Raw genomic sequence first — 8,826 nt, forward strand, 5'->3', positions numbered from 1 at the left:
AGGGTAGTGGGTTCGATTCCCTTGACCACCCATACGTAGAATGTATGCACACATGACTGTAAGTCGCTTTGGATAAAAGCGTCAGCTAAATGGCATATATTATATTATTATATTAATTCCATATGTTGTAGCTTAGTGAGAATTCCTCCCGGCTTAGACAGGGCTCAGACTCAGGGTTTTAAACTATCAAACTGTTTACTAAATCAATAGAGGCAGAGGACAGACATCTTTAACATTCCTCTATCATTCAGTAAAAACACACAACAGCACTCATTGTTCTAATCAGGGGAATCAGGAATCAGAGCAAATATGAAATAACATGAGCAACGAACGAGCGATAGTTTCCTCTCACACACACACACACGCACACACACACTGACGCACGCACGCACCCACGCGCGGCACACACACACACGCTTACATTACACACACACACACACACAAATCCCAGATGGTTCATCCTTCAAATGGAAAGAATCCACTTCAAAGTGTTATTTCATCAATCCACAGCTCCTGTTCCTGGGGGGTCTGGTGGGGGGACAGCCCCTGTTCTGGGGGTCTGGTGGGGGCACACAGCCCTGTTCCTGGAGGTCTGGTGAGGGGAGGAGGGTAGCTCCTGGGTTGGGGGGGGTACAGCCCTGTTCCTGGGTCTGGTGGGGGTACAGCCCTGTTCCTGGGGGGGGTACAGCCCTGTTCCTAGGGGTCTGGTGGGGGACAGCCCTGTTCCTGGGGGTCTGGTGGGGGGGTACAGCTCCTGTTCCTGGGGTCTGGTGGGGGTACAGCCCTGTTCCTGAGGAGTCTGGGGGTGGGGGGTACAGCTCCTGTTCCTGGGGTGGGTACAGCTCCTGTTCCTGCCGGGGGGTCTGGTGGGTGGGGGGTACAGCTCCTGTTCCTGGGGGTCTGGTGGGGGGACAGCTCCTGTTCTGGGGGGTACAGCTCCTGTTCCTGGGGGTCTGGTGTGGGGGGTACAGCTCCTGTTCCTGGGGGTCTGGTGGGGGTACAGCTCCTGTTCCTGCCGGGGGTCTGGTGGGGGGTACAGCTCCTGTTCCCTGCCGGGGTCTGGTGGGTGGGGGTACAGCTCCTATTTGTGCTGGGTGGGTCTGGTGGGGGGGTACAGCTCCTGTTCCTGCCGGGTGGGTCTGGTGGGTGGGGGGGGGACAGCTCCTGTTCCTGCCTGGTGGGTCTGGTGGGTGGGGGGTACAGCTCCTGTTCCTGGGGGGTGGGTCTGGTGGGGGGGTACAGCTCCTGTTCCTGCCGGGTGGGTCTGGTGGGGGGGCACAGCTCCTGTTCCTGCCAGATGGGTCTGGTGGGGGGAGGGGGGTACAGCTCCTGTTCCTGCCGGGTGGGTCTGGTGGGTGGGGGGTACAGCCCTGTTCCTGCCGGGTGGGTCTGGTGGGTGGGGGGTACAGCTCCTATTTGTGCTGTGGGTCTGGTGGGGGGGGGCACAGCTCCTGTTCCTGCCGGGTGGGTCTGGTGGGTGGGGGTACAGCTCCTGTTCCTGCCGGGTGGGTCTGGTGGGTGGGTGGGGGAGCACAGCGCTGGATAGCATAGTGAATGTAGCGAGCAGCTAGAGTAACCCCCTCAGGTACTGCTTTTGGGTCAATATACTGATAAAACCCAGCTAATGATGCCTTCAAAAGAGCAGCAGGGTTTAGGGAGGCTGACCACAGGAGAATCAACTTTATATGTTGTGTGTATATTATAATATTGATATAAAAAAACAACGTATTTTTATTAATTTACCCCCCCTCCTGCCCCCCTCCTGCCCCCCCACCTTAGTTAATTCCCACTTCCCCTGCTTTTAATGTATTATTCCACCAATTGATCTCTGTTGGTGTGTGTGTGTGTGTGTGTGTGTGTGTGTGTGTGTGTGTGTGTGTGTGTGTGTGTGTGTGTGTGTGTGTGTGTGTGTGTGTGTGTGTGTGTGTGTGTGTGTGTGTGTGTGTGTATGTGTGTGTGTGTGTGTGTGTGTGTGTGTGTGTGTGTGTGTGTGTGTCTTTTTACGTGTGTGTGTGCGCATGGCAGGCAGGAGTCCTCCTGAGCTTCCTACATGACCAAGTGGACGAGAGAGAGAGAGACAGAGAGACAGAGAGACAGAGAGACAGAGAGAGAGAGAGAGAGACAGAGAGAGAGAGAGAGAGAGACAGAGAGAGAGAGAGAGAGAGAGAGAGAGAGACAGAGAGAGACAGAGAGAGAGAGAAAGAGAGAGAGAGACAGAGAGAGACAGAGACAGAGAGACAGAGACAGAGAGAGAGACAGAGAGATAGAGAGATAGATAAAGAAAGAGACAGAGAGAGAGATAAAAAGAGAGAGACAGAGAGAGATAGAGAGAGAGACAGAGAGAGAAAGAGAGAAAGAAAGCGACAGAAAGAGACAGAGATAGAGAGAGACAGAGACAGAGACAGAGACAGAGAGACAGAGAGAGAGACAGAGAGAGACAGAGACAGAGACAGAGAGAGAGAGAGAGAGAGGGAGAGACAGAGAGAGAAAGAGAGAAAAGCGACAGAAGAGAGACAGAGAGAGAGAGACAGAGACAGAGACAGAGACAGAGAGACAGAGAGAGAGAGAGACAGAGACAGAGACAGAGAGAGAGAGAGAGAGAGAGAGGGAGAGACAGAGAGAGAGAAAGAGAGAGAAAGAAAGCGACAGAGAGAGAGACAGAGACAGAGACAGAGAGATCAGACATCAACAAGAGAAACACTACTCGTGATGGTACATAACGACAGAAACAACAAAGCATATCATTTTCCTGATCAAATGAGATTTTCTTAAATTAAAATAAAAAAAAATCACATAGAAAGTGAGTTATAGATCTGTCAGTCTCAGTGAAAGCCAGTCTAAGAAGTGACACATCTGTGCTTATTTTTGGTTATTGAAAAGATATTTCACAGTGGTCTGGATGGTATAACGATTATCTACTCGATACATTGCTTTGTTTTATCACAGAAACTGAAATGAGGCTAACCAGTAGAATTTCAGCAACCAGGAAATGGCACCTTTCAACATAACAAACTGTCTGTTTAATGCACTGTTTCCTGGACCCATAGTGGGCTCTGGTCCTAAGTAGTACACTATACAGGGCAGGGCTCTCCAACCCTGTTTCCTGGACCCCTAGAGGGCTCCCCAACCTTGTTCCTGGACCCATAGAGGACTCTGGTCCTAAGTAGTACACTATACAGGGCAGGGCTCTCCAACCCTGTTCCTGGACCCCTAGAGGGCTCTCCAACCTTGTTCCTGGACCCATAGAGGACTCTCCAACCTTGTTCCTGGACCCATAGTGGGCTCTGGTCCTAAGTAGTACACTATACAGGGCAGGGCTCTCCAACCTTGTTCCTGGACCCCTAGAGGACTCTCCAACCTTGTTCCTGGACCCATAGAGGACTCTGGTCCTAAGTAGTACACTATACAGGGCAGGGCTCTCCAACCCTGTTTCCTGAACCTATAGAGGGCTCTCCAACCCTGTTCCTGGACCCATAGAGGACTCTGGTCCTAAGTAGTACACTATACAGGGCAGGGCTCTCCAACCCTGTTCCTGGACCCATAGAGGGCTCTGGTCCTAAGTAGTACACTATACAGGGCAGGGCTCTCCAACCCTGTTCCTGGACCCATAGAGGGCTCTGGTCCTGGTACACTATACAGGGCAGGGCTCTCCAACCCTGTTCCTGGACCCATAGAGGGCTCTGGTCCTATAAACAGGGTAGGGCAGGGCTCTCCAGGAACCCTACAGGAGGGTTCCTGGTTAAAACCCCTCTCCAGAGGGCTCTGGTCCTAAGTAGTCACTAAAAGTCTAAAACCTACAGGAGGCTCTCCAGGAAGGAACAGGTTGGAGTTAAAACCTACAGGAGGGTCTCTCTCCAGGAACAGGGTTGGAGTTAAAACCTACAGGAGGGTCTCTCTCCAGGAACAGGAGGGGTCTGGAGTTAAAACCTACAGGAGGGTCCAGGGACAGGGTTGGAGTTAAAACCTATACAGGGCAGGGTCTCTCTCCAGGAACAGGGATGGAGTTAAAACCTACAGGAGAGGGTCTCTTCCAGGGTACTAAACAGGGTAGGAGTTAAAACCTACAGGAGGGTCTCTCTCCAGGAACAGGGTTGGAACAGTTAAAAAAGGACTCTCAGGACAGGGTTGGGTTAAAACCTACAGGGGTCTCTCTCCAGGAACAGGGTTGGAGTTAAAACCTACAGGAGGGTTTCTCTCCAGGAACAGGGTTGGAGTTAAAACCTACAGGAGGGTCTCTCTCCAGGAGTTAAAACCTACAGGGTTGGAGTTAAAACCTACAGGAGGGTCTCTCCAGGAACAGGGATGGAGTTAAAACCTACAGGAGGGTCTCTTTCCAGGAACAGGGTTGGAGTTAAAACCTACAGGAGGGTCTCTCTCCAGGAACAGGGTTGGAGTTAAAACCTACAGGAGGGTCTCTCTCCAGGAACAGGGTTGGAGTTAAAACCTACAGGAGGGTCTCTCTCCAGGAACAGGGTTGGAGTTAAAACCTACAGGAGGGTCTCTCTCCAGGGACAGGGTTGGAGTTAAAACCTACAGGAGGGTCTCTCTCCAGGAACAGGGATGGAGTTAAAACCTACAGGAGGGTCTCTTTCCAGGAACAGGGTTGGAGTTAAAACCTACAGGAGGGTCTCTCTCCAGGAACAGGGTTGGAGTTAAAACCTACAGGAGGGTATCTCTCCAGGAACAGGGTTGGAGTTATAACCTACAGGAGGGTCTCTCTCCAGAAACAGGGTTGGAGTTATAACCTACAGGAGGGTCTCTCCAGGAACAAGGTTGGGGTTAAAAACCTACAGGAGGGTCTCTCTCCAGGAACAGGGATGGAGTTAAAACCTACAGGAGGGTCTCTTTCCAGGAACAGGGTTGGAGTTAAAACCTACAGGAGGGTCTTTCTCCAGGAACAGGGTTGGGGTTAAAACCTACAGGAGGGTCTCTCTCCAGGAACAGGGTTGGAGTTAAAACCTACAGGAGGGTCTTTCTCCAGGAACAGGGTTGGAGTTAAAACCTACAGGAGGGTCTTTCTCCAGGAACAGGGTTGGAGTTATAACCTACAGGAGGGTCTCTCTCCAGAAACAAGGTTGGGGTTAAAACCTACAGGAGGGTCTCTCTACAGGAACAGGGTTGGAGTTAAAACCTACAGGAGGGTCTCTCTCCAGGAACAGGGTTGGAGTTAAAACCTACAGGAGTGTCTCTCTCCAGGAACAGCAGTAAGGTACCAGTATGGTAGATATTGAACCAGGATGGTAGATACAGTATTAGACCAGGATGATAGATATTAGACCAGGATGGTAGATACAGTATTAGACCAGGATGGTAGATATTAGACCAGGATGATAGATATTAGACCAGGATGGTAGATACAGTATTAGACCAGGATGGTAGATATTGGACCAGGATGGTAGATATTATACAAGTGTGTTAGATATTAGACCAGGATGGTAGATACAGTATTAGACCAGGATGGTAGATTTTAGACCAGGATGATAGATATTAGACCAGGATGGTAGATACAGTATTAGACCAGGATGGTATATATTGGACCAGGATGGTACATATTATACCAGTGTGTTAGATATTAGACCAGGATGGTAGATACAGTATTAGACCAGGATGGTAGATACAGTATTAGACCAGGATGGTAGATACAGTATTAGACCAGGATGGTAGATATTAGACCAGTATGGTAGATATTAGACCAGGATGGTAGATATTAGACGAGGATGGTAGATATAAGACCAGGATGGTAGATACAGTATTAGACCAGGATGGTAGATACAGTATTAGACCAGGATGGTAGATATTAGACCAGGATGGTAGATATTAGACCAGTATGGTAGATATTAGACCAGGATGGTAGATATTAGACCAGGATGGTAGATATTAGACCAGGATGGTAGATATTAGACCAGGATGGTAGATATTAGACCAGTATGGTAGATATTGGACCAGGATGGTAGATATTAGACCAGGATGGTAGATATTAGACCAGGATGGTTGATATTAGACCAAGATGGTAGATATTAGACCGGTATGGTTGATATTAGACCAGGATGGTAGATATTAGACCAGGATGGTAGATATTAGACCAGTGTGGTAGATATTAGACCAGGATGGTAGATACAGTATTAGACCAGTATGGTAGATACAGTATTAGACCAGGATGGTAGATATTAGAACAGGATGGTAGATATTGGACCAGGATGGTAGATACCGTATTAGACCAGGATGGGAGATACAGTATTAGACCAGGATGGTAGATATTAGACCAGGATGGTAGATATTAGACCAGTATGGTAGATATTAGACCAGGATGGTAGATATTAGACCAGGATGGTAGATATTGGACAGGATGGTAGATATTAACAAGGATGGTAGATATTAGACAAGGATGGTAGATATTAGACCATGATGGTAGATATTGGACCAGGATGGTAGATATTAGACCAGGATGGTAGATATTGGACCAGGATGATAGATACAGTTTTAGACCAGGATGGTAGATATTAGACCAGGATGGTAGATATTAGACCAGGATGGTAGATATTAGACCAGGATGGTAGATATTGGACCAGGATGGTAGATATTAGACCAGGATGGTAGATATTGGACCAGGATGATAGATACAGTTTTAGACCAGGATGGTAGATATTAGACCAGGATGGTAGATATTAGACCAGGATGGTAGATATTGGACCAGGATGGTAGATTTTAGACCAGGATGGTAGATATTGGACCAGGATGATAGATACAGTTTTAGACCAGGATGGTAGATATTAGACCAGGATGGTAGATATTGGACCAGGATGGTAGATATTAGACCAGGATGGTAGATATTAGACCAGGATGGTAGATATTAGACCAGGATGGTAGATATTGGTCCAGGATGGTAAATATTAGACCAGGATGGTAGATATTGGACCAGGATGGTAGATATTAGACCAGCTTGGTAGATATTAGACTAGGATGGTAGATATTGCTCTAGATCCGGTTCAGAGTTTGCACCAGAGTGTCACCTTTAATAGTATATTCTCCTATACGGAGGACTTTGCAGGGAATAGGGGTGTACTGTTAGCCATAGCCTGTAATGCTAATGCATCAGACAGATGTGGGCCGAGATGTCGGATGGCGTTTTGCCAGCTACGTCACTCTAAACAAACAGTGATCCAGAGATCCAACTCAGTGTGAACAACACACACAGCAGGTGTCAAGCAGGGCGCGGTGGCGTTCTCTCTCACATACAGTATGTCACCAGGGTTAATGAGAGCCCCCCCCCCTCCCCTCCCCCTGCCACCCCTTCATCTCATCACATCCTACTGAGACAATTGATTAATTCCAAGTGGAGTCAACAACTACACAGGAAGGAGAACAGACAGCAGAGGTTCAGGAAGGAGGACAGACAGTACAACACAGAGGTTCAGGAAGGAGGACAGACAACACAGAGGTTCAGGAAGGAGGACAGACAACACAGAGGTTCAGGAAGGAGGACAGACAACACAACACAGAGGTTCAGGAAGGAGGACAGACAACACAGAGGTTCAGGAAGGAGGACAGACAACACAGCACAGAGGTTCAGGAAGGAGGACAGACAGCACAACACAGAGGTTCAGGAAGGAGGACAGACAGTACAACACAGAGGTTCAGGAAGGAGGACAGACAACACACGGGTTCAGGAAGGAGGACAGACAGCACAACACAGAGGTTCAGGAAGGAGGACAGACAACACACGGGTTCAGGAAGGAGGACAGACAACACAGAGGTTCAGGAAGGAGGACAGACAGACAACACAGAGGTTCAGGAAGGAGGACAGACAGTACAACACAGAGGTTCAGGAAGGAGGACAGACAGTACAACACAGAGGTTCAGGAAGGAGGACAGACAGCACAGAGGTTCAGGAAGGAGGACAGACAACACAGAGGTTCAGGAAGGAGGACAGACAGCACAACGCAGAGGTTCAGGAAGGAGGACAGACAGTACAACACAGAGGTTCAGGAAGGAGGACAGACAGCACAACACAGAGGTTCAGGAAGGAGGACAGACAGACAGTACAGAGGTTCAGGAAGGAGGACAGACAACACAGAGGTTCAGGAAGGAGGACAGACAGCACAGAGGTTCAGGAAGGAGGACAGACAGCACAACACAGAGGTTCAGGAAGGAGGACAGACAGCACAACACAGAGGTTCAGGAAGGAGGACAGACAGTACAACACAGAGGTTCAGGAAGGAGGACAGACAGCACAGAGGTTCAGGAAGGAGGACAGACAACACAACACAGAGGTTCAGGAAGGAGGACAGACAGCACAGAGGTTCAGGAAGGAGGACAGACAGACAGTACAGAGGTTCAGGAAGGAGGACAGACAACACAGAGGTTCAGGAAGGAGGACAGACAGACAGTACAGAGGTTCAGGAAGGAGGACAGACAACACAGAGGTTCAGGAAGGAGGACAGACAGCACAGAGGTTCAGGAAGGAGGACAGACAACACAACACAGAGGTTCAGGAAGGAGGACAGACAGCACAACACAGAGGTTCAGGAAGGAGGACAGACAGACAGTACAGAGGTTCAGGAAGGAGGACAGACAGACAACACACAGGTTCAGGAAGGAGGACAGACAGCACAACACAGAGGTTCAGGAAGGAGGACAGACAGCACAACACAGAGGTTCAGGAAGGAGGACAGACAACACAGAGGTTCAGGAAGGAGGACAGACAACACAGAGGTTCAGGAAGGAGGACAGACAGCACAACGCAGAGGTTCAGGAAGGAGGACAGACAGACTGTACCGAGGTTCAGGAAGGAGGACAGACAACACAACACAGAGGTTCAGGAAGGAG

The 8,826-nt window shown here is 49.3% G+C and overlaps 1 long non-coding RNA gene across 5 annotated transcripts; it reads right to left on the bottom strand.

The window, feature by feature from the left end:
* Positions 1 to 3,822: 3,822 nt before the first annotated feature.
* On the bottom strand, positions 3,823 to 5,026 carry LOC127918469 (uncharacterized). 5 transcript variants are annotated; one of them, XR_008100112.1, is made up of 4 exons: positions 4,917 to 5,026; positions 4,831 to 4,873; positions 4,574 to 4,659; positions 4,263 to 4,487 (listed from the first exon to the last, which is right to left on the bottom strand). It is a non-coding gene; the product is annotated as an uncharacterized LOC127918469 (long non-coding RNA). The 5 variants fall into 5 exon arrangements; XR_008100108.1 differs by lacking the exons at positions 4,831 to 4,873; positions 4,917 to 5,026 and adding an exon at positions 3,823 to 3,879 and having other exon boundaries at positions 4,316 to 4,487; positions 4,574 to 4,717; XR_008100109.1 differs by lacking the exons at positions 4,831 to 4,873; positions 4,917 to 5,026 and adding an exon at positions 4,144 to 4,178 and having other exon boundaries at positions 4,316 to 4,487; positions 4,574 to 4,717.
* Between the last annotated feature and the right edge of the window lie 3,800 nt (positions 5,027 to 8,826).

Source organism: Oncorhynchus keta, unplaced genomic scaffold (genome assembly GCF_023373465.1).
Source record: "Oncorhynchus keta strain PuntledgeMale-10-30-2019 unplaced genomic scaffold, Oket_V2 Un_contig_14279_pilon_pilon, whole genome shotgun sequence".
Taxonomy (NCBI): domain Eukaryota; kingdom Metazoa; phylum Chordata; class Actinopteri; order Salmoniformes; family Salmonidae; genus Oncorhynchus; species Oncorhynchus keta.